Genomic DNA, 26,637 nt, shown 5'->3' on the forward strand with positions numbered 1-26,637 from the left:
TAACATCCCATATCAGTATTCCTCCGCTGCCATTGTTGAACCACTCTGTGATCGAAAACTTCCCGTAAAGTGAATCCCAGGGACTGGCTTCTTTCCATCCAGATCAGACTGCAGCTCTAGCATAAGCCCCAGCCCCACCTCTGGCAGGGAGAAAGCTGGGGGACATGCACCAGCCTCTCCAGGAAAAAATAGGCCATGCTGTGGAGGCCTGTGACCATCCTACTTTGGCAGTGCAAGCTGCACCAGGAGCTATTCTGTGGCTGGAATTGGAAGTTCCATTTCCCAAAAACAGGGGAGGAAGAAAGGGTTGACCACTCATTTCAGCTACTGATTAGTAAATTTGGCTGGCTAGTATAACCCTAAGAACAGCTGAAGTTCAAACCTGTCCAAGTCAGAAAGAGGCCAGTAGCTGCCATTTTGACACCACCCCCAGCATGAGGGGAAGCTAGGCTGACTGAAAATCAAAGTGACAGTAGAGACCAGTTTCTTTCACCGAGATTGGCCTGCAGCCCTAGCCCAGCCTTCAGCCCCACCTCTGGTGGGGAGGAAGCTGGTGGGCCCAGCACCAGCCTATCCAGGTAACTGTAGGTACATTTGGCTGGCACAGACTTAATAGTCAGCAGTCTACTGGGGCAAATGCAGTCATCTTGGACCCGCACTGCATAGATTGCTACCCATACCTGTAGCTCCATCCCCAAACCAGGCAGGGAAGAAAGGGGCACAAAGCTTCACCAGTCTCTCTGGGTAACTAAAGCCTACACCTGCATGACTTTGATTATTCCACATAGCTGTGGCTCTGTCCCTACACCTAGCAAAGGAGAAAGAAGGGAGGAGCTTTATTGGTCCCTGGAGCAATGAGGGCAGCTTGAGCCTCCACAGCTTACAGCACCAACTATATCCTTGGCTCCTACTACATAACCAGCAAGGGAGAAAGGGCATGAAGCCCTAAACTCAAGAGAAAAAACTGCATGAAGAATAAATATTCTAGTAAGCCAGATGCCAAGACACCAAAGAAAATTACAAACACCAACAAAAATTATAATCCACACCAAGAAACAGGAAGATATGGCCCAGTTAAAGGAACAAGATAAGCCCACCAATGACAAAAAGGAGTTGAGACAACTCATCATAGATGTTCAAACAAATCTTAATAAGTTAAATGAGATGGCTACAGAGATTAAGGCTATTAAGATGACACTGGATGAACACAAAAAAGAATTTGAAAGCACACATAGAAAAATAGCAGATCTTATGAGAATGAAAGGAACAATAAATAAATTAAAAACACATTGGACTAAAGATTACAACAAGATGGACAATGTGGAATGGGTGTGGGAAGGGTAGCCATGGTGGCAGCAGGGTTTGGGGAATGGGAGGAAGAGATGAGATGTGGAGGCGTTTTCGGGACGAGGAGATGTCCTGGGTGGTGCTTCACGGACAATTACGGGACATTGCAGATCCCCCCAGGGCCCACTGGATGGAACATGGGAGAGTGTGGGCTATGATGTGGACCATTGACTAGGGGTGCAGTGATGCTCAGAGATGTACTTACCAGGTGCAATGGATGTGTCACGATGATGGGAGAGAGTGTTGCTGTGAGGGGAGTGGGGGGTGGGGGTGGGGGGGTTGAATGGGACCTCATATTTTTTTAATGTAACTTTAAAAAAATAAATAATTTTAAAAAAAAGATGGAAGCAGAGTAAGGAGCTCCTAGAGTCAGCACTTGCTGCTACAGGGCAGTTAGCAAACACCCAGAGCTCTCTGGAGCTAGCTGAAGCACCTGTTTGGGGGTTCCAGGAGGCCAGAAGGGTATCCTGCAACATCCTTGAAGGAGTAGAAGGAGGAGGCTGCCCACTGCAGAGAAGGCTCATAAGTAGAGCGCTCCATGCCACAGAGGCCAGTGCCGATCCTCCACTGGAGGCACAAGCCACCTTGGGAGCTGTTCCACAGCTGGAATTGAAAGTCTGACTTTCCAAAAACAGAGGAGGAAGAGATGGTTGGGCACCAACTTCAGCTACTGATGAGTAAAATACAGCGGGCTAAAGTATAATCCTGAGAACAGCTAAAGTTTGGGCAGCCGAGTAGAAAGAGGCTGGTAGCTGCCATCTTAACCCCAACCTGGCATGAGGGGAATCAGGACGGTCTGAAAATCACAGTGCTGGTAGGGACCAGCTTATTTCCATCAGGTCAGAGTGCAGGTCTAGCCTAAGCCCCAGTGCTATCTCCAACAGGGAGGAAGCTGCAGGGATCTGTGCCAGCCTTTCCAGGAAATTGCTGGCCAAGCCACAGACGCTGGTGATTGTCCTATTCTGGTGGTGCACAATGACCCAGGAGCTATTCTGTGACTGGAATTGGAAGCTCCATTTCCCAAAAACAGGGGAGGAGGAGACGGTTGGCTGCTGATTTCAGCTACTGATTGGTAGACTCATGTGGCTAAGGAATAACCCTGGGAACAGCTGGGGTGTGAATTTGTCCAAGTGGGAAAAAGGCCAGTGGACACCAACCAAAAACTACAATCCACACCAAGAAATAGGGAGCCATGGCCCAGTTAAAGGAACAAGATAAGCCTCCAGATGACATAAAAGAGTAGAAACAACTCATCATAGATGTTCAAACAAATCTCCTTAATAAATTTAAGGAGATGGCTAAAGAGATTAAGGATATTAAGAAGACATTGGATGAGCACAAAGAAGAATTTGAAAGCACGCATAGAAAAATAATAGATCTTATGGGACAAAAGGCACAATAAATGAAATTAAAAATACATATATTAGCAGATTTGAGGGGGCAGAAGAAAGGATTTGAGAGGTTAAAGAAGTGGTCTCCAAAAGTGAACACACAGGAGGCAGGGCAAGATGGCATCTGAGTAAGTACACCATCGTTATCTCTCTTACAAAAGACTGGCTGTGTGGTGACAGAGTCGTATCAGAATAGGCTGTTTTGGGAACCTGCAGGGTGGGAGGTGTCTGGACATCGATCTGGAGAAACTGCAGCAGAATTGGTGTTTGCTCAAGGTAGAACTGCGGGTTTCTAGCACGGAACATGAAAGCCATGGGAAGGTAAATCCCTCCCCTCCTGGGGCAGTACCATACTGTTTTTACCATTGTAGTTAGGTAATATGATTTTAAGTCTGGAAACGAGAGTCCTTCAACTTCACTTTTCCATTTTAAGATGTTTCTGACTATTCAGGACACTTACCCTTCCAAATAAGTTTGATAATTATGTTTTCCATTTATTAAAAAAAAAGCAGGTGGAATTTTTAATCAGGATTGCATTGAATCTGTATATCAATTTGAGTAGAATTGACATCTTAATGATATTTAGTCTTCCAATCCATAAGCATGGAATGTTCTTCCAGTTATTTAGGACTTTTTAAAATTTCTTTTAACATTGGGTTGCAGTTTTCTGAATACAAGTGCTTTACATCATTGGTTAAGTTTATTCTGTTATATTTTATTTTCACCACTCTTTTGACACTTTTAATTACTTTTGTTGATATAATCTTCATTTCTAGACTCTCTTCCAGCCTCTCTCTCCTGTCTTTTCTTTTCAGGCTGTAGCACACCCTCTAGTATTTCCTGAAAATCTGGTCTCTTGCTTAGAAATTCTCTCAGTTTCTGTTTATCTGTGAATATTCTAATCTCACCCTCATTTTTGAAAGACAGTCTTGCTGGATAGAAGATTCTTGGCAGGAAGTTTTTCTCTTGTAGTATCTTAAATATATCAGACCACTGTCTTCTTGCCTCCATGGTTTCTGGAGAGAAATCAGCACTTAATATTATTGGGTATCCCTTATATATTATGCATTGCTTTTCTCTTGCTGCTCTCAGAATTCTCTCTTTATCTTTGACCTTTGACATTCTGATGAGTATGTGTCTCAGAGTTGGTCTATTTGGATTTTTTTGGATGGGAGTACATTGTGCTTCTTGGACATGGATATCTATGTCCTTCAATAGGGTTGGGAAATTTTCTAACATTATTTCTTTAAATATTCCTTCTGCCCCTTTTCCCTTGAAAGCATTGTATGATGTTATGTATGTTTGTTTTGTTTAAGTTCACAACTAAACACTTACTGTTTATGTATTTTCATGTATGAGTGATAATGCTTCAATACATTTTTTTTTTAAATGAAGCAGATGGCATCAGATTGAGGGGAAAGCCCATCAGTACAAACCAGCCCCCATTCAAGATATCAGAGTAAGAAGTTCCCAAAACATTCCCAAACTCAGAGCAGCACTGGGTGCGAAGGTAGCAGTTGTGGGCCACCCATCAGGGGCTAAATCGAAGAACTTTGAGATTGTACCACCAGAGTGCTACATGCAGTATTTGTACTCAGACTTTCTAAACTAGAGAATGATGGGCAGAGCCCCAACTAGCACAAGAAAAATAGAGCTGGCAAGTTATCTAAAGACACTGAACTCTCTGTTCATTCATACCCTCAATCATTAGCATATTTACTGAGGACCTGATATTACCAGTCAGAGAATGATAGGGGTGGGGACTAAGGGAAGATTTCTCTGATAAGGTGGCATCTGGCAAAGCACTGAAGGACATACAGAAGTGTGAGATATGAGGAATTTGGGGGGGGGGGGGGGGGGGGGCGGGGCGGGAATGCAGCCAGGCAGAGAAAAGAGCAAATGCAAAACACAAGGTGCGAGTGTGCTTGGCTTGTTTGCCGAATAGCAAGGAACATGATGTGGCTGGAGCACAGCAAAGGAAATGGAGACTGCTGGGATAGGTCATAGAGGTATATGGGGCCAGATTACATTCTATCTTGTAGGCCCTTTGAGGATTTTGGATTTTATTATGAGTAAGATGGAATGCTATATGAGGAGTGTGAGAGGAGGACTAACATTAACTTTTGAAAAGGATCGCTCCAGCTGCTGTGGTGAAAACAGGCTGTAGGGGTCCACACAGAAGTAAGGAGACCAGTTAGGGGGCTAAATGAAGGATCATCGAGGTGATGCTTTTTTCCCAAAGACTGCTGTTCTAGGGTTGTCTGCCAGTGAACCTTGGTCCTGGGCTCCTCTGTCACATGGCAATGCACATGGCAGCCTCTCCTGGCCGCTCCCTCGCTTCCAGGTTCCAATGAATTTCAGCTTCTTGCTTCCTATAGCTTTCTCTCTCTGACTGAATTTCACTCGGCTTATAAAGGATTCCAGAAATAGGATTAAGACCCATCCTGATTGAGGCAGGCCACACCTTAACTGAAGTAACATTATCAAAAAGTTTTACTTACAATGTGTTCACACCACAGGAATGGATTAAGTTTGAGAACATGTTTTTCTGGGGTACATATAGCTCCAAACCACCACGCCAACTTTAACTTTCATTTCACCTTATTTTCTCTTCATTAATATCATCATTTAGGGGGAAAAAATGTTCTAATTCACTAGTTAATTAATAAAACCAAATCTTTTTTAAAATCCCAAATCATAAAATTTGTATAACTACATATGAATTATGACAGGGCTTCTTAACAAGGGATCCATGAGCTTGAATTGAAATTAAAAAAAAAACACTATTCTTGTGGGGACATGTTGGTGTGGGTGTGATATATTTATTAAATAATACACAGCACTAAGTGTGGCCTTAGTAAGGGGTCTGTGGTTTTTACCCATCTGGCAAAGAGGTCCTTGGAATGAAAAAGGTTGAGAACCCCTGAATTACGAGGAGCCTGGACCTTTTTCTTCAGTCACAAATGTTTACAATTCTTCTAATGAAGTTTCTGATTCCATCAAGAGGTGAGTGTACTATTGGTCAGCTCACACCCATGCTCCTGTACTTTGGGAAAGCATTTTCAGGGCCTACCCCTCTAAGAGGCTATATGTATTTAGTTCTTTAAGAAACCACCAGGGGCTTTTAGAGCTCTCACTCTTCAAATCTCAGGTCTTGGATTGATTTAGTCACCTCTCTTCTCCACTTTGGAGTGCTGCTGGAATATTTCACATACACAGTGCAGAAGTCATGACAAATGTGTGGCCTCCAACATCATTTGGACCATCAGTAATAAATGTGTATGTTTCCCTCACAACTTTCTTTCCCAAAAGAGTAGGACTAAGATTCATGCCATTGTGACTATTCTAAATTTTCACCACTTTTCTCAAGTTCTCTCCCTCAGAAGATGATCCCGTCCCCATCTTCACAAAGAATACTGATGTGATCAGATGTATATTTCTTTCATTATCTCCCTAAAGGTGTATTTCTTCTAGGGAGGTGGATGTGGCTCAACAGATAAGAATGTCCACCTACCATAGAGGAGGTCCAAGGGTTTGATACCCTTGGTCTTCTGGCTCATGTGATGAGCTGGCCCATGTGATGAGCTGGCCCATGCACAGTGCTGCTCCACACAGAGTGCTGGCCTCTGCGTAAGGGCGCCCCCACACAAGGAGTGGCCCCTGAGCAAGGAGAGCCACCTACCCGAAACTGCAGCCTGCCCAGGAGTGGTGCCACATACACAGAGTGCTGATGCAGCAAGATGATGCAACAAAAAAACACAGATTCCCAGTGCCGCCTGATGAGAATAAAGAAGACACAGAAGAATACACTACGAATGGACACAATGAGCAGACAACAGGAAGGCGATAGGGGGAGAAATAAATAAATAACTATTAAAAAAAAAAAGGTGTATTTCTTCCTCTTCTTGCTGCCTGGCTTAGTAGAAGTATCCTTCCTCTTATCCCAAATTAATCTCTTTGTGTGTTATTGATCTCATCCTTTCTGTCTCCTTCAAAACCTTGCTCTGTCAAGTTTTCCTTCCTCATTTATTCCCATTTTTCCTTCCCTAAGGTCTCTTTCCCTTTTGCATACGATTATTTGGTCTTTTCTACTTTTTAAGGAAGAAAAGCCCCTCCAATTATAAATTGCCTTTATAATTAGCTATTTTTAGACATCTTCCCGGAAAAAAAGGCTTCTAGGGAAGAATAGTCAGAACAATACTTCACTATCTGTATTCCATCCACAACCCAATGTAATCTCACTGGGGACACCACAGGCCACCTCAGGTTCTTTTACCAAGGTCAACATCAAGCCACTGGACATTTTTGGATCTCATCTTTACTTGATCTTATCATGGCATTTGATGACCCTTCTAAGTTTTCATTTTTCTCCCTTCTATCTTAAAACCCGCTTTTCAGGTCAACCGTTTACCTCTTGGTGAAAAACTACTAATCCTTATTTCCCTCTTTCTTGGGCAACAAATCCACCAGTTGATATGGAATGCTCCACCCGAGTGTGTCACAGGCATCTCGAATTCAGTGTGTCCAAAACTGACCTCAATTTATCTTCCAATCAACCTATTCCTCCTAATTCCTTCTCTTCTAATAGTCTAAGTTACAATACTGGGACTAATTTTCAACCACTCTTTTATTCTTTCCCCCACATTCAGTCACTCATTAAATCCTTCTGCATATAACTACTAAACTCAATCAGATGTGTTTCCTCCTCTCCACCCCAGTTGCTGTCTCTGTCTTGGTTCAGACCCTCATCACTTTACCTTAAGTGGCTCTCCTGCCTGTACCCTCATCTTCCTCCAAATCATTCTCCACTCTATTGTGACAGTCAGGCTCCTAAAAGTAAATCTGCTCACACTACTACTCTTAGAAGGTATCCAAGGCTTCAATGCTCTGACTCCTTTCTAGCTCTCAAACTCATCTCTCACCATCTCCCTAGAGCACTCCATGCTCTGGTCACGAGCATAGTTTTCTGAATGGGCTGGGATATTTCTGTACTTTGGAATATGCAGTTCCCCTCCCTACATGTCTTTTCCCCTTGACTTTATGGCATACTCCATACATACTTAAAGATAATTAAATCAAGGGTCTTCTCTGTGAAGACTTTAAGTCTCTGGGAATATCATAATCTTTCTCTTCCTTGTGATTCCAGTTAAGGCTTGCATATGCCCTGTATATAGCACATGTTCTCCTGCATTGTGATGTTTGCATGTCTTTCTTCCCTATTGGGTTACATGTTCATGAGAACAGGGACTATGAGCTTATCACAGTGCTGGGACCATGCAGATGGTCAATAACAGTTTGCTGAATGATTTGAATTAATTGTCATACCACAGGCTCCCACATGGTATAATTAAAGAAACATTTGCTCTCACGCTGCCAATTAGGGTATAATAGTGAGTTAAGGACCATATTTCTGTCTGCTGTGAGAGTTGGGTAGGGTGTCATTCTGAGAAAACCAAATTCCTTTTCCGCAAACTAGAAGCCCTGTATGATCAAGTTGTTTTCTCGCTTTGGCATAAAGGAATCAGAGCCCATCCATTATCACTGATGGCCTAAAAAAACGCCCTTCCCTTCTAGGTGAGAAGTATCAGATTTGGCCTAGGAGCACTTGGTTCTCCCAACACAGTACCTTTACCTGTGCAGTAAAGGCTGCAAAGGTGGATGTGGGCAACTCTCCCTTTCCTCCTCTTCTTAAGCTTTGCTCAGGTCACCTTGACTGTCTCAGATAGGGCCACGTCACTATCTTTCGTTATTATTATCGCCAGTGCACCAATACAGGGTCGCTGACCTCATTGTTGCTTCACACACATCTTCCTCGGGGTACGGTCGGGGAGGGAGAATAGAGGCGCAGACTCCCGGGGCCTGAGTACAGGTGAGGTACGCCGGAAGGCCGCCAGGTGACTGATACTCACCTTTTCCTAAAGAGAGGATGGATGCTGGGGCAATCCGAGACCTGTCAAAGCCCCCTCCTAGCTCTTAATATCTGTCTTGCAGCAGCAGGCACGACACCCTCGCTAGCCCGGGGCCGGGTGTGTACACACTGCTCCTACGGTTGCCTAGGAAACCCGCTCTCCGCCTCCGGCGACCTCCGGGTGGGGAGGGGGATGAAGGGGGCGGGGAAAGCAGCGGCTGACAGGAGTCTGGATCACGTGACGGCGAAATCTAACCAATCAGCAGAGGGAGGGAGCCACGTCAGGCAGACCGCGCTGGTGCACCCTAGAAAATGGCTGGGAGCGTCTTGCTCGCGGTGACTTTTCGTACCTGCGCGCATGTTTTCTCCGCGACGTGCGTTCGCCAGAAACCAAGGACCCGCCTGGAAGCAAGGAGCTGTGGGCATGATGGCGGCGACCTCGTCTGGCCGTTGTCACCTCCGTCCCCGGTTCTCAAGGCTGAAAATCTCCACCCCTCCGGGCCTGGAAACCCCGCACCTCGCTGGGCTTGAAACCCAAAGGAATGGCGCTGTGATGTCACAAGGCGTCCCTGGACGCGGGCAGGCCTGATACCCCGGCGCCGCCTCCTACCAGGAGAGGAGCGGGCAGGTCTCCTAGCGCCGGGCCGCTGCCCCGAGTTGTTGTGAGTCCCGGTGGGGATCAGAGAACCGCGCATGCAAAGAATACCCTGGTGCCCTTGGGAGGAGATGAACTGTTGACCTCCACGGCCGTTTTGTAGTTGTCCGACTGACTTTTGTGTATCTTTAACGTATCTCAAGGGCATTCAGGAGGCGAGAAATATTTACGAAATTAAGTAGAATTTAAAGGGGGAAAAATAAACTTTTTTTTTTGAAAGAGTGATCAGAGGTGCATGAAAGTTAGTAAAAAAAGCAAACTAAAATAACTGCAATTCTCGTTTAATTCTCTAGATCTGCCCTGTCCAATATGGTAGCTACTAGTAGCGAGTGGCGATTGAGCGCTTGAAATGTGATTAGTTCGAATTGACATGTTCTGTAAAATGCTCTTCTTATTTCGAAGACTTAGAATGAAAATAAAAGGTAAACTGTCTCGTTATTATTTTCATATTGCATGTGGAAATAATATTTTTGATATATTAGGTTGAAATATCAAAATTAATTTCACCTGTTTTTTACTTTTTAAGCGCGCTGTTAGACAATTTAAAATTGCATATGTGACTTGCATTGTGTTTCTTTTGGGTAGCGCTACTCTTTTTATGGTTCAGTCTTATATGTAGAATATTGATGACGTTCAGGTCATGCAAAATAGTATCTGTAGTGCTCTTTTCCGTCACCAGATGGCCTCCTCATTCAATAGACTATGGTTTTAAATTGCCTGAGAAAAATATAGGAGTGCAGATTTAAAGGATTATTTCTATTCATCTAATAACTGTCAACACTTCAACACATATTCCAAGATTCAATTAATTTTATTATCTGTAATATTAACTGTTTGTAAACATACATACTCAGAAAAAGGTAAACAATTTTTCCTCTACATTTGTATTTCACTGAAAAATTTGTTTCCATCTGTTTTTATAGATGTTAATTATTTGATTAATTAAAATATTTGTGGCTTTGGGATTTAAAACAAATACCAAAAAATATTTTTCATAAAAAAAATAAATAAAATAAATAAATAAATAAAAATATTTTTCATATTTGTACTTTTAGGTCTATCTTCTCTGAAAATCTAATTGAACAACCTTACCTGTCCTTGGGGAAATTTTCTTCATAGTGTATAAAGACTTACTGGAAGATAACAGTTTTGGGAAGCAGAAGTGGCTCGAGCAATTGGGCTCCCACTTACCATATGGGAGATCTGGGGTTTGATGCCCAGGGCCTCCTGGTGAAGGCAAGCTGGCCTGTGTGGCAAGCTGGCCCATGTGGCAAGCTGGCCCACATGGTGAGCTGGCCTACATGGAGTGCTGGCCTGCATGGAGTAATGCCCTGTGCAGGAGTGCTGGCCCATACGGAGAGCTGGAGCAGCAAGGTGACACAACAAAAAGAGACACAGAGAAGAGATAATAAGAGACATAGTAGATAAGGGAGCTGAGGTGGCACAACAGAATGATCCCCTTTCTCCCACTCTGGAAGGTCCCAGGATTGGTTTGCAGAGCCACCTAATGAGAATACATGCAGACACAGAATAACACACAACGAAAGGACACAGAGAGCTGACCATGGAGGGAGGGGGGAGAAATAAATAAATAAATCTTAAAAAAAAAAAGACAATAGTTTAGGTTTCTACTCTTTCAGGTAAATTGGATCAGAAATTAGGTAAATTATCTTTGTCGATCTCATTTTGGAGCTGTAACTCTTGGATGAAAGTATAGAAATTCTAAAAGTATACTGTTAGAAAACTGTTATGACTTTTCTAACCAGCAAAAGACACTGGGAGAGAGCTCACACACAAGTTCCTTTGTTATATAAATATATAATTTTAAGAATGTTATTATTTCTAGGTAAGGCTTAAGGATTAGCCAGTCAGCCACGGAGTCAGAGTTCCTGGATAGCTGTAGACTAAAAACCACTGGTGACTTGCCAAAATCTTTGTCCAGGGTAATTCTTAAAGCAAGAATTGCTTGTTTGTGACATATTCCAGATGGTATTGGGAGCAAAAGATGCTTATAGTTAAAAGCCTTGAAGGAAGAATACCAACGAAGACCAGTTTTGTTAATCTCCTTTTCTCACTTTAAAGTTTGTAAATGATATGATTTTATGTCTGTACAAAAAACAATGGAAATCGAAACCCCAAAATGTCAAGCAAATTAAAGTGAAATAAGACCTCATATCATTCATCTGTTCTTATGCCTAGACTAAGGCCAAACCAAATAAATTTAAATCAGCTTATTTATGGGTAAAAGTGTTTTGAGCCTGAAAATAATAGAGATTTATTTGTTGGATCAGATCTCTAGAAAGCCCATAGCATACTGCCCTTCTTCCATTTTCTTTGGAAAAGCAAAATGCTGGCAGATTTTTTTTCTCTGCATATTTAGAGGAATTTCCAAGTAAAGTTAAATTCCACTTTAACCAATTTAAATGTTGTATGAAGAGTGGAATTTATAAAACCCGAATTGGCAAAAATGGTTTACTCTAAATTAGAGCTGGACTGGACACAACATTATTGAGTATCTGTATTAAGGAAGGGTTAGAGGGGGGCGGGGCGGCATTAGGATATTTACCTGAAGCAGTGCAAATTCAGAAATCTAGAGCAGTAATTCCAATCCAAAATTCCTTGAGATAGCATGCTGTTTGTATCCTGGGAAGAATAAACATCATGTTCAAGGATTTGGATTCAGACAAGGATAGAGAACTAGTAAAGAGAGTTCACTGTATCTGAGGACTCTTCCTGTCTTCTCCTTTCCTCAGTATATTTAGACTTGGGAAGCCTGATCCTGTCTACTTCTCAACAGACCCTAAGTAATGATCTTACAACCTTCCTTCATATAATTCTTGCCCCTGCCAAAAACCTGAAGATTATTGTCTAGAGCCACTCACGTAGTTAGTCCTATGGCATTCTGCTTCTAGTTATCCCCATTCATTTAGCTCCACCCTTCATCTCCAGCCCCAAGAATCAAAGACAGAGACCTGGAGTACACAGTGGAAAAGGTGCTGGAGTCCTATTGACACCACAGCTGGCTTTAATACCTGGCAATCAGAAGAGTACAGACCAGAAGGGAGACTTGGGAGCCAGACTCCCACTCACAGAATGTGTGAGATACTTATATAAAGCAAGTGTGTGGAAGCACTGACCTCACTATTCCTGTCAAAGAGAAACTGGACTGGGGTGGAGAGGAATCTGTCTCTACTCTCTTAAGGCAGTCTAACATATTCATACAACATATACCCATTTTATTCACAGAGATGAGCTGGTTACCCTTACCCCTTTATTGCATAGTACACTGGACTAAGGTTGTCCTTAGGCAATGCAGAAATCGGTATCCAGGATTCCTTTAGTGAATTCTGTCCAGAAATTGACCTGTGGAGCAGAGAACAGGTAAATATGGAAGGGCTGCTGCTTCAAACTAAAAAAAAAAAATGTTGGCGGCCGTAATAAATAAAGTGTGAGATTAAATTATGGATGCAGAATAAATTTTTAAGACAGGCAGCAGTGGGAGTCTGTGAGAAATAAAATACATGATCTTGTCAGAGATTCCAGCAATTTAGGAATATATTGGTGTCTTGGGAGGATACTTGGAGCATTATAAAATTAATGAACATTCCAAAGAAACATTTGGCTGTTGAGAATGAGAACTGAGATTTAAGCAAATTAGAACTTTTCTTTTTTGAGTCAGTTAATGGGCAATGAGGATAGAGATACTTAGGATAAAATACTTCTGATATATGGAGACTCTCAGAAACTGTAAGGTTTTAGGTAGGTGTGTGTGCCTCACCACAATGTGTATACTTTGTCTAATACCATACGGATATAATGGCTGAAGAAGGAACGGTTCAGAAACTCTACTTTTAAATTTTCAAAGATACAGTCCTTCATGTTAACAGGTTGGTTAATCAGTTCCACGTGAACCAGGGGTTTGTAAAATGAAGCCTATATTTACATTCCTTTGCCTCAGGCACACCATGGCTCTCTGATTTAGAAATCATCCAGGCTTTAATTATGGCCTTAGGAATAGAGCTTTTATTTGAACCTATAATTAGCACCATACCGATTAAATATATGTCCCAGAGACTTAAATCTTCCAGCTATTCATACATCGTTTAAGCCCTGAATCTTAGCAGAGTTGCAGCCAACACCTACTCTACAGTTCAACGGACTCACCCAGGACAACTAACAAAAGGATGATGATGGACAACACCCATCCCCTAAAAGAGCAAAACAGTTCCATCCATCTGCCCATGGGATCCATAGGATCTAAGCTCCCTCTCAATTGGAAGCAGAATGGGCATCATCATCCTCAAATCCTCAAGATTGAGGAATGAGCAAATCTAAGGGGGAAATGCAACCATAGACTAAAGTAGACTTAGTACTATTCTAGTAGTGAAAGAACTTGTAATATTGATATAAAGATAGTGGTCACCAGAGGTTCTGAGGGGAGGGAAAGAGAAATTAGGTGTAACATGGGGCATTTTTGGGACATTGGAGTTGTTCTGCATGATATTGCAGTGATGGTTATAGGCCATTATATATTTTGCCAAAACCTATAAAATTGTGCAATGCAAAATGTAAACCATAATGTAAACTATAGAACATGGCTAGTAGCAGTGCTTCAACATGTGTTCATCAATTGTAACAAATGTACCACACTAATGAAAGTTGTTATTGAACAGTGCTATCATCAATTGTAACAAGTGTTCCTCACCAATGCTAGATGTTGGTGATGGAGTAAAGTATGGGAATCCTGTATTTTGTGCATGATTATTCTGTAAACTCACAATTTATCTAAGAAAAGTTTTTAAGAATGGACAATTTAGAAGGGTATTGGCAGGTGCCACACACAGCCACTGGCCATCTATGGCTTGTCGTTCTTGGCCAGCAGGTTGGGGTAGAATATGAAGGTTTGAAGGCTCATCAGAGAGCAGAGGCAGGGATGGTAAAAAATAAAAAAAGTGAAAAGGATTCTTGAATAGAGCCCAGTTTTCATGCCTTATCTCATTTCACTTCAGAACAACCCTATGAAGTAGCATTATCATTCCTGCTTTACAATCAAGGAGTGAGGCACAGGGTCATGCCAATAGTGGCAGACCAAGTCAGGCTTCTGTCTCCAGATGCAGACTCACCCAGAAATCTCCATACAATTTCTAATGAACAGATCTCTTTGTCACTTTGGGCCTCAGGACGTTATAAAGGCTCTCCTGCAGTAGACCTCTGTTTTAGTTTACTAAAGCTGCTGAAGGCAATATGTGAGAAACAGGTTGGCTTTTACAATGGGGAATTATTAGCTTACAAGCTTACAGTTCTGAGACCATGAAAATGTCCAAATAAAGGCATCATCAGGTGATGCTTTCTTCCTGAAGACCAGCTGCTGGTGATCCTGGATACCTTTGCCACATGGCTAGGCACATGGCAGCATCTGTGGGTCTCCTTTCTCTTCTGGGTTTTGTTACTTTCAGTTTCTGGCTTCTGTGACTTTTCTCTCTCTTCATCTGAATATCATTTTCTTATAAAGGACTCCAGAAAGAGGATTAAGATCCGCCCTGAACTATGCCTTACTGAAGTAACCAAGTCAAAAGGCCCTGAAATAATTTAACCAAAAGATCCCATCTACAATAGGTCCACACCCATAGGAATGAATTAACTCTAAGAACCTACTTTCTGGGGACCATAAAACTTCAAACCATCACAGCCCCCTTCTGAATTCTATAAATTAGAGCATCTGTTCAACAGTTGGTAAAATCAAGTAACAGATTTTCATCATAAGGCCAGATTGCAGAATTAGGAAGCAGACAGGACCAGAGAAAACGTAGCTTTTTTTTCCTAATTTTGTTTTGTTTTTATTTTAAATCAGTGCTATTGAGATCAAATTCATATACAATAAAATGCACCCATTTGAAGGATTCAGTTTGGTGTGTTTTGACAAGTGTATACATCCACATGATCACCACCACACTCGAGATACAGAAATTTTTCATCATCTCAAATTTCCCTCTGCTCTACTGCAGTCATTAACCTCACTCCTGTCCCCAGACAACCACCAAGGCAATTTTTTTTTTCACTTTAGATTGGTTTTACCTTTTCAAGAATTTCTGAAAATGGAATCATACTGTAGGTACTCTTTTTCAGTCTGGCTTTTGCTAATCAGAATGTTTTTGAAGTGCATCCATGCAGTAGCACATAACAGTATTTTGGTGTATTTTATTGCTGAAGATATCCCATTGTATGGATAAACTATGATTTGTTTATTCCTTTATCTGCTGATGAACATTTAGGCTATTTGCAGAAACTGTAGCTTTTTAAATTTTTAATCAGAATGGATCCAAGACAATTCCAATTTAGGTGCACCAAGGCAGGGCCCTGATAACTTAATAAAGCACCTTAGCGGAAACTAGAAAAAGGCATCCCTTCCGGGAAGACACAGTTTAATGATAACACGTCCAAGGAAAGGAAAAAGGAGATCCTTCTTGAGGATGAAGACCAGGGTGTGTGGAGAGGGGTGCTGAGTGCAGTTCTGTAGTCACCAGCCCCCTTTGCCTGTGCCCTTGTACAGTGTTAAGACTGCACTTCACACACTGCAGTCCTGCCCAAGGTAAAGTAGGGGGAGGTGACTACGGCTGACTGTCCTGGGGTCCATTCTAACCTAAGACCCTCCCTGTAGAGGAAAGTCCTTGCATGTTTAGTTCAGACCAGAGGTGACCCCAGAAACTGCACTGTTCACCACACAGGACTCTTTAGGCAAGATTTAAGACTGGCAGAGGGACTAAAGTTTAAGACCCCGGCATCTATGACAACCAAGCAGACCAGTGGCGGTGTCTTCTTTTGGCTCTAGTGGTGCCTTTTCACACTTTCCCTTTCCATAAATAAAATGATATTTTTTATTCATGAATTTACATAGCATGAAAGCACTTTGGCATGCATATTATTTTTTAAATAAAATAGACAAATGGTGTAGAACATGCTCTTATATTAATCTAGATTTATTTTATCTTTTTTTCTGGCTTCTAACAGTTACAGCTATGATCAACAAGTAGAAGAGTGAGTACATGTAATCTGAAACCATTTTTACAATGAAATGTGGATCTGAGATGCTCTTCTTTCTTTTCAGCCTGAAATGGTATTTACCAGAAGGAATGAGGGCTAGAGGGGTTGGGGGAGGGTGAAAGTCACAAAAGCCACAGGGGCTGGACTTCACTTCTAGGTCCTGTTCCCCCCTTCCATTCCTCAGATACCAAACATTTCTGCCTGTCTTTGAGATGAGATAAATAACCCCTACACACATACATATGCATGCACATATACGCTCACACGCATACTCCATGACCACACTTTTACCTTTCCTAGTCCAAACCCCAGCTAGCCCAGACCATTTCCTTCTCTTCATTCCTACCACCACTATCTTAGTTCAGGGTGCAACATCTTTTACCAACAGCCTCAAACCCATTCTCTCAGTGACTAATCTCTGCCTACTAGCCTATCCTCATTACCTCCAGGGTTATTGTCCTAAAAACCAGATCTGAGAAAGTCATGCTTTAACACCTCCACTGAATCATAGCTGATATGTTCGTTCATTTCAACAAATATTTATTGAACTCCTACTGTGTATGAAACACTCTTCAAGACACTAGGGATACAGCAATAAAACAAAACAGGCAATCATTTCTGCCTTTGGTTATATATTGCCTTCTAATGGAGAAAAGACAACAAATAAGATAAATAAGTAAAATGCATAGCAGATTGAATAGTTATAAATGCTAAGAAGAAAAGTAAAGCAGAAGAGGAGGACAGGAAGTGAGTGTATGTTGGGTGTGTGTGCGCAACTTTAAACTGGATGCTCTGGGAAGGCCACAAACAGAAGGTGATAATTGAGTAATGACCAGAAGAAGATGAGAAGTGAGTCATGATGATATGCGGGGGAAGAGAATACAGAAAGAAGGAAAAACAAGGACAAACGTGACAGAAATGGGCCAACATATTCCAGGAACAATAAGTAGAGAGTAGCTGGAGCAGAGTGGTGAGAGATCAGCTCATAGGAAATTAAATCACAGTGGAAATGGGTGGTCAGAGTACACAGGATCTTGTAGGCTATAATAAGGACTTTAGCTTTTACTCTGAGTGGATTAGGGATCCAGTGGAAAATTTAGAACGGGAAAGTGATTTGATCTGACTCAGCTTTAATGGAATTACTCTGGGGAAGAGGATTTGGCTCAAATGATAGAATGTCTGCCTACCACATGAGAGGTCCAGGGTTCAAACTCTGTGTGGAGCTGGCCCACGTGCAGTGCTGATGCACGCAAGGAGTGCCATGCTACACAGGGGTGCCCCCCATGTAGGGGAGCCCCACGCACAAGGAGTGTGCCCTGCAAGGAGAGCCATCCCAAGTGAAAAAAGTGCAGCCTGCCCAGGAGTGGCGCTGCACACACAGAGAACTGACACAGCAAGATGACACAACAAAAAGAGACACAGATTCCTGGTGCTACTGACAAGAATGCAAGGGGACACAGAGCACACAGTGAATGGACTCAGAGACCAGACAACTGGGGGGTGGGGAAGGGAAACAGAAAGGCCAGCTATGAATAGGTGGACCATATAATGTATGATTAACTGGGGCATCTTTAAAAAAGAAAGAGCGCTGTTAATACACCAGGACAAAGGGTATAAACTGGGACTGTTTATAGGAAAACCAGCATGTGTGGTCATCCTAGTCATGAGGCTATTGTAATAATCCAGACAAGATAAATTGGTCATTTGGACCAAGATATCAGCAGCAGAGAAGATGAGAAGTTATTAGATTCTGTATATATATATTTAAAGCGATAACAATGGTTTTACAAGGGGTTGGGTGTGGAGTGTGAAAGAAGGGATGATTCCAAGGTTTTTGGGCCTGAGCAATTGGAGAAAGGAGTTGGCATTTACTTAAGTGGGGAAGCTGAAAGAGGATCAGGTTTTGGAGAATGGATAGATACCAGAGCTTAGTTTTGGATGTTAGGTGTGAGTTACCTTTTAGAAATGCAAGTAAAGATGGTAAGTAGGAAGTTGGACTTATGAGTCTGGAGTTTGGGGAATGGTTGAAGCTAGAAATATAAATTTGGGTGTTATCAACCTAAAGATGACATGTAAAGCCATGAAAATGAATGAAATTTCCAAAAGAGTGAGTTTGAGTAGAAAGGAGATGTTGTTGAAGGACTGAGCTCTGAGGCACTGTCCAGAGAGATGAGAAGAATTAGCAAAGTCTAAGAAGGAGCAGCCAGAAGGTGAGATTGCAGCCCGAAGAATTTGGTGTTTTAGATGCCAAATGAAGAAAATGGAGAAATAAGAGGTCAAGGAAGTTGAGGCCTGAGAATCGAGGTCACTGATGCCTCTGGAAAGAGCGTTTTTTATAGAGTGGATTCAAGAAGAATGCAAGGAGATTCTGTGAGTATTAGAGAGAACTTTCAAAGAGTTTTCTTCAAGGGAAGAGACATAGGACAGAAGCTAGAAGAGAGCAGAGTAAATGAGGATACATATATTTTTAAGATGGGAGAAGCAACATTTTGTTGATAGAGCCATCCAACAGTAAGTAAATAGGGAAAAATTATTCACAAGATAGGTGGAGAATTGTTGGAGCAATGTCCTCGAACTGAGAAAAGATGGATGTTCAGAAAGCAGGGTTAGCCTTAGCTAAGAGCGTAACAGGAGAGAAGGTAGAGTAGCTGGACACAGAAGCAGATGTGGTGTGTGTGTGTGGTGGTAGAAATACATGGAAGCTTTCTAATAGCTTAAGTCTTCCCAGTGAAGTAGAAAGTGAGATCATTTGAGAGAGAGAGGGCGTGGGAAATGTTAGAGGTTTTGAAGAGAGAGAAGAAATTATGATTTAGTGGTCCAGGAAAATGGGAGAGTGAAGGGCCTAAGGCAATACAGGGTAATACCTAACAGTATTACTCTCTCATGAGTTTAGTGAGATATAAGATGTAAGGAATGTAAGATGAGACCAGTCAGTGTGATGTGATATTTCTCCATTCACATTTAGTTATATGTATGCTAGCATGGAGGACAGGAAGAGTTAGATTTAACCAAGGTTGTGATTTGACCAAATATATGCAGCAAAATAAAAGAGGAACAGAGGGGTTGAGGGTGTATTCACAGAAAGATAATAATGGTGGCCTTAGAGTTTAAGTTGGGTATGGAAGAAAGTGACTTCATAAGGAGAATAAGGGGGTAGACGTGGTGGAATTAAATGGATTGTGGTTATCAGTTGGGTCAAACAAGATGCAAATCCCAAATCCTTTAGCATTACTTAAAGTCAAGGTCCATTCTGCTTCTCTGTTTTCTTCATTCCCTATTTCTTTTCAGTGATTCCTCCAGTGACACGGAACTCATCATTTCCAGAACATTACAAGTCATTTTCCCACACTACCCTATTGTATTCATTAGCTTCAGGCCTCAAATGCTCATTTGCTAGACCTGCCTGTCTATCTTTATCACTCTTTTTCAACTGTCCTCTCCATTTAAAAATCTTCCCAGACCGCCACCCCAGCAGAATAAGCTCTTCTCCCTTCTGGATTTGCACATCTAGCTGTTGGTCCATATTTCCATTAGAGACAAAGTACATTGCTCTATGATCAATTTCGCCAACCAGGATGTGAGTTATTTACAAGTCAGGGCTGTATAGCAATCATTTGTTTTCACAGGGCCTACAGCAAAATGGGAACCGAAAATTATTGTCTGAATGAGTATATGAGTGAATGAAAACTATCTGGGTGAAATGCTACCACCTCAGTCTAAACCAATGCTTTGCAAACCCATCTGACTACTAGAAAGACCTGGAGAATGCTTTAAAGATTCCATGGATATAACCCAGAGAATATGATTTGGTAGGGTTGGGACTTTCTAAAGAGGTTCCCAGATTCTTTTAATAGTCATGTTCAAGATGCCCTGGCTAATTATCAAGCTTTAAGCAAAGCTAATTCAATGAAGAAGGAATGAGCTTCATATTTCTACTGTCTTTAGAAAAATACAAGTATCCTTGATAAAATGTCTATTTTTCAATTTTTCTATCAACTTTCTCCAAAAAGCTAGTAAAGGCATTCATTTCAAAATGTTTTTAATTGATAGTGTGGTACTTCTAGATTACTCTTGAGATACAAATTTAGGTTATGTGATAGGCTGCGAAAAGATTTTTTTTTGAGAGAGTTTGTATTAAGTTCCTAGCTTCTAAAACAAATACCATACAATGGTTGGCTTTACAACAGAAACTTATTGGCTTACAGTTTCAGAGGCTGGAAGGCTTATTTCCTCCTGAGGTCAGTATTTTCTGGCTGGCCAGTAATCTTTAGGGTTCCTCAGTTTTTCTGTCATGTGGCAATGCACATGATGGCTTCTCCTTTCTCTTACAAGTCCCATTGACTTCCAACTTCTGGCTTCTCTTTCTGTATCCAATCTCTTTGCTTACCAGGACTTCGGCCATATCGGATTAAGGGTCAACTTCATTCAATCTGGGCACACTTTAATAACAAATGGGTTCATACCCACAGGACCAGGGATTAGGATTTGAAGGTGCCTTTTGTGGAAAACAAGAACCAATCCCAAACAGAGGGTATTTATTAATCTGAAATCTTTTTTATGTTAAGTAAAACCCAATTCAAATAAGTTTATGAAACAATAAATAATTGAGTTCCATGAGCAACAGGTAAATGCCCAGGGATAGAACTGGATTTAAGCATGGCTGCACATCCAAAATTCATTCAAGCAGTGACATCAGGATTCAGGATGTCTCCATCATCTGATATATTTTCATCAGCTTCATTTTCAGACAGGAGCATCTCCAAGTAGTTCCAGGCTTGCATTGTTAGTTTAAGAGCTCCAGTAGAAACAGAGTGTCTGTTTTCCCATGGTTTAGGCAACTGTTCCAGGATTCAGGCTGATGGTTCTAACCTGGGTCATATGCCCATCCCTGAATCAACCAGTGTACCCAGAGACCAAGATGCTCTGATAAGTCTGGGCTGAGGAGTAGAGTCAGCCACACCAGAATCCAAAGGAAGAGGGTAGATTCCCTGAAGGAAAATTGAGGTGCCTTTACCAGAAGCTATGGGCACTGGAAAGGCAAAACAGCAGGTGGCCCCTGTTATGAGAGTGGCTGCCCCTACAGCCTTCACATCATGTGCAGGGAACTGCTTCTCCACGTGCCCTCAAACCAGTGCTGAATCAACTCTAGAGATCCATTTTCATCCTTTTCTATCTGTAATATTTTATAATAAAATATGTGAAAAATTAACAGAGTGAACATAAAACCCTGTTGACTCATGTTTCTTGACTTAGTGCAGCTAAGTACAGGACTATAAAGACTGGGAATTTGTTCCATTTTTATCCCTTCGTGGCCTAGACATTTTGTGTATGCAAAACTCCGGCACAGTCTCACACTGTCCTTGAGCAGGTTGTCCCAAGGTCTAATGAGGATAGAGAATGTTAGCAAGCCCTTTTCCCTAAAGATCTTCAGTCATCAGATTTTCATAATGGTTTTTTATTTTTTGGTAATAAAGCTGATATTTTGGTCTCAGTTTGTCTTGTGTCTAATTTCCCAATTGGTTCCAAGCTTGGGAAGGAAAGAAAGAGGTGTTATTGATTTATCTTCTGAAACTAGGTTTCTATAGTTATAGGTTAAGTGTATTTCTGTATAATCCCAATGCTGACATTTAAAAATGCATATTCGCATTCAGTAAACTAGAATATTCCATTAGTCAGAACCCCTCTCCATTTTGGAGTTTGCAATGTTGTTACTACAGCCTTGTCTCTCAATCACAGGACACAAAAATGACAGTATCTGTAGAAATTAGAGCCACCTTACATAGAAACATTTGTTTTACAAACCATGACTAATGTGCACATTTGTGAACTTGACAGAAGGACTTGGGAAAGAGATGGACCAACCCTGAGACGATTATTAGTTGTATCCAGCCCCATTTTACTAGCTATGCCAGAATTGTCATTACATGAACCAACCTGCACATCGACACCTGAGAAAAAGCATAATTTTAATTGTGCAAGTACAAGATGAACTATATCAAGCAAAGCAGATTGTAATTAACTTTAAATAATTCACTGAAATCAGAGCAAAGATGTCAAAAATAAGAAAGCCATTTTTGCTCTCAAAAATATTAACATGCAATAAAATCCAATATGTAAGATGAAAGTTTCAAATATTTGCATTTATACATATGTATTTATTTATACATAAAAGAATTTTATATAAGATAGTGGATTTTCATATAAGAATTATCAGAGTTTTAAAATCTTTGTGCTTTGGTCCCTTGCATATTTGTTTAATTCATTTTTTGTCTTGAAACAGAATTACACTTAAAATTATCCCAGATAGTTTTCTTTGAAAAGTATATATCCTATCTTCCATTCTCGTTTTAAAATTCCCTTCTAGCAGGGCATTTATACCATGCCTGACCCAAATCTGAAATGCTATAGTCTCTGCCTTCTCTGTCTTTTTTGATCTTCAGTGAAGATAGCTACTGATCTCTGTATTCAAAAAGTCCAAATTCAAGATCAGCACTATCCAATAGAAATAAAATGTGGGCCATATATGTAATTTCATATGTCCTCATAGCCATATTTTAAAAGTTAAAGATAGGCAGGTGAAATTAATTTTACTATATTTAACCCAACATATAAAAATATTATCATTTCAACATAAGTCAATATAAAAACTATTATTAAGCTATTATATATTCTTCCTTTCACACTAAGTTTGGAAATCCAGCATGCATTTTGTATTTATAGGATATTTAAATTAGAGTTAGCCACATTTCAAGTGCTACTAGACACCTGTGGATAGTAGCTACCATATTGAACAGCACAGTTTTAGATTATTAAATTTTTTTCATTTATAATTTAGATGAATAGTAGGCTTAGGTTTGGCTTCTGTTATAGAAAGCCCAAAATAATTTTGGCCTCATAAAAATAGAAATTAATTTTTATCATATGCAAAAATTAGAAGGTAGTAGTAGTCTGGGGTTAGCAAGATGTCAGGGACCTGGGGTCTTTTTATCTTAATGCCCTGCTACGTGGGGCTTCTATTCACAAGGTTACCTCATAGTCTATGATGCTTGTTCTAGTTCCTGTCATCACATCTGCATTCCAGCCAGTAAAAAGGAGGAAGCTTCATATACTAATTGTATCTAATCAGCCAGAATTTAGCTTGATTACAGAAAATGGTACGAGAGAATGGAAAATCTAATGTTAAATTAAAGCAGTCTTATACCCAGTTTAAAAGTGAGTTTTATTGCTATAGAAAAAAGGGAACCGGAAAATGAGGGGAAACTAGTAGCATTGGTTTCAAGAGGGTCTTTTAAAACATAATAGATTTTTTAAGAGATCATTTTAAATATATCTATCATTGTTTGAAATTGAAACAAAACTTTTGTAAGGCTACACCTATTTTAATAGAATTAAACTAAGAAATTAGTTTACTGGTAAATCTAATGACATTTAACCTCCCAGAAGATTGAGATTCCAATGGGTTGTGTAACCTAAGAACTATAGCAGTGTAGATAACAGGCTATGCTGTGTCAACATTCCGATGGGTTTCTGCCACAATAGAAAGATTCCCTCAATCTTGGTTTGTAACCAGATCATCTGACATAACTTTCTTTATTCCAGCTTCCCAGTCTTGTGTTCATATATGCTCATGTCGAATTGCTTACTTATTAAATTCATGTTGGCATGTGTCTAGGGAATGCCGTCCTATTATATAGAAAGTTTCTCTAAATGTAGAGCTATCTTTTGGAAAGAAAATTGTTTAAGTGAAGGATACACTTCCTTTTCCTCTTTTTGACAGATTGCTTTATTACTCTAACCATTTTGTTAGGTATCAATTTTTCTTCTTAAATATCTGTAAACCCAAAAGGCAAGGAACTTACGTTTTATGGCTTTTGTTTCCCAGATGTAATTTTAGTTAAGTATTTGAATAAACAGATATTTGGTATTTCTAATTAAATGCACTGTTACATTTAAGCTATGAAATGTCAGGCAAATATCCAATGATCAATGTTACAGCTAGTACAAAGAAGTCAAAACTATATTCATCCTGCTTTTCCTCCAAGTCAGATTGCCTACTGTCTCAAAATCCATCTGTGTTAGTCAGCCAAAGAGGTGCTGATGCAAAATACCAGAAATTGGTTGGTTTTTATAAAGCATATTTATTTGGAGTAGAAACTTAGAGTTATCAGGGCATAAAGCATAGGTTACTTCCCTCACTAAAGTCTTTTGCCATGTGTTAGAGCAAGATGACTGCCTACGTCTACCAGGGTTCAGGCTTCCTGGGTTCCTCTCTTCCCAGTGCTTGCTTCTCTCTGGGCTCAGGGTTTCTCTCTTCCTGGGACTTGCTTCTCTTTCCTCACATCTAAGCTCCTCTATGTGCTTACTCCGCACGGCTCCAGCTCAATATTATAGCATCAAAACTCCAACATCAAAACTCCAGCTCTGACCTTTGCCCTGTCTTTTATCTGTGAGTCCCCGCCCCTTAGTGGGTGGGGACTCAATACCCTACTGATGTGGCCCAATCAAAGCCCTAATCATAATTTAATCATGCCAAGGTACAAACCAGTTTACAAACATAATCTAATATCTATTTTTGGAATTCATGACCCATATCAAATGCTACACCATCCTAACAGTTTGAAATCAAATTTCTGTCATTCTTTCTCCTTTAGTCAATATTTTTAACTTCTGGTCCAGTGAAAAGCTTCACTGTCCCCAGAAATTATTTAAGTTGTGTGGAAACCTGAAAACTATTGAAAAGTAAATGGATTTCTGGCTCAGGTTTTATGGCACCTTATGATGCCTTCAATAATCTAAATAGGTATAATAAAATTCTCAAAACAAATTGAATTCTACTCATTTTAATTTAGTAAATAAATGTCTCAGTATGCTGTGGTTTTATGTTTGTTTGAAAAAACCAATGAGAAGTAAAATGCCATTTAATCAAATAAAAGGGAAAGATTCATTATGTCAAGTTTGAGCTTCACTGTTCTCTTTTCTACTAAATGAGGCAACTCCCAAATGACAGGTTCCTTCTCTTAGTCTTCTCCTTATCCTCAGTCCTCAGCAGTGCCCCTACCTCATAGTGGTTACTCAACAAATGGCTTTTTGAGATGAGGAACAATTATGACTCTTCCTCTTTATAGAGGCCCCAGGAAATAATGCCTGAAATATAGCCGGTTTCCTTTTCAAAGTTGGTAAGTTGAGTTAAAAAGGTACTTGAACAAGAATGATGATGTTAAAGAAATCATTGTTGCACTTCCTACATCAAACTCTTTTTAATAAGTTTAATCATGGTTGAGATTTTCATTTACAACTATTTCAGCAGCCCAGGATTAGTTTTAAAGGGGAAAATAAATTAGAAAATATTGCAGCCCCTTTTAAAGTTTTAGATAAGAATGGAGAAGAGAAAACATTGCAAAATAACTGAGATGCTTTGAGTCAAGATCTTTGGGTCCTTCAGTTTAGAAATTTCTCCTTTCACCAGAGGAACTTTACATTTTTAATTCTTCACTTATCACTTTTGCTTCTCTCTAATTCAGCTGAAGCAATAAATTCATCAGCAAATATAATTTTGAATGTCTCAATTCTTTAGATTATCGTTAAGAATTTTCCAACTTGATAAGTCATTTAATTGAAGAAAGACTCATTTCTTCAAGGCATATTTATATTTTATTATGTCACTAATTTTCTTCTAATTGGCTTTGTTTCTAGCTTCCATTTAAATAAGTTGCTAAGCATTAGGAGTGTCATTTTGAGCAATAAATATAGGGACTCAATTGCCAACTAAGATACATGCTGATGAATAATCACAATGAGTTCCTGATGGGTATTACAAATTTGAGCAAGTTTATTCTTTCTTTTTTTTGAAACAATAAGAAATTTCTTTTTCTATCTTGTAGAATACTCTCAACTTTTCCAGTTTTGTAGAATACCAAAGTATATTTACCAGAGGAACTTTTAATTTAGAATTTTGTTGCAAAAATTTTTAAAAAATATTTTTGATAGAGGTGAATTGAAAAAGAATTTTTTTGGGAAGTGGACTTGGCCCAATGGATAGGGTGTCCGCCTACCACATGGGTGGTCCACGGGTTCAAACCCTAGGCCTCCTTGACCTGTGTGGAGCTGGCCCATGTCCAGTGCTGATGTGTGCAAGGAGTGCCCTGCCACGCAGGGGTGTCCCCCGCATAGGGGAGCCTGATGCACAAAAGAAAGTGCAGCCTGCCCAAGAATGACACCGCACACACAAGAGCTGACACAACAAAAAGGAAGCACAGATTCCCAGTGCCGCTGATAAGGATAGAAGTGGTCACAGA

At 40.5% G+C, this 26,637-nt stretch overlaps 2 protein-coding genes across 7 annotated transcripts in view; one reads left to right on the top strand and one right to left on the bottom strand.

The window, feature by feature from the left end:
* The window catches only part of LRRC9 (leucine rich repeat containing 9), a 145,530-nt gene extending 136,220 nt beyond the window's left edge, over nucleotides 1-9,310 (bottom strand). For 2 of the 6 annotated variants that reach the window (XM_058293330.1, XM_058293335.2), the window contains exon 1: nucleotides 8,648-8,850. The gene's annotated coding sequence lies outside the window, so the exon portion shown is untranslated. Of the gene's footprint in view, nucleotides 1-8,647; nucleotides 8,851-8,996 lie in introns of those variants that run through there. The other 4 variants (XM_058293333.1, XM_058293334.1, XM_058293331.2 and 1 more) reach the window with 3 other exon arrangements.
* The window catches only part of RTN1 (reticulon 1), a 521,272-nt gene that overhangs the window by 187,971 nt on the left and 306,664 nt on the right, over nucleotides 1-26,637 (top strand). The window lies entirely within an intron of this gene.

This window comes from Dasypus novemcinctus, chromosome 3, assembly GCF_030445035.2.
Source record: "Dasypus novemcinctus isolate mDasNov1 chromosome 3, mDasNov1.1.hap2, whole genome shotgun sequence".
Lineage (NCBI taxonomy): Eukaryota > Metazoa > Chordata > Mammalia > Cingulata > Dasypodidae > Dasypus > Dasypus novemcinctus.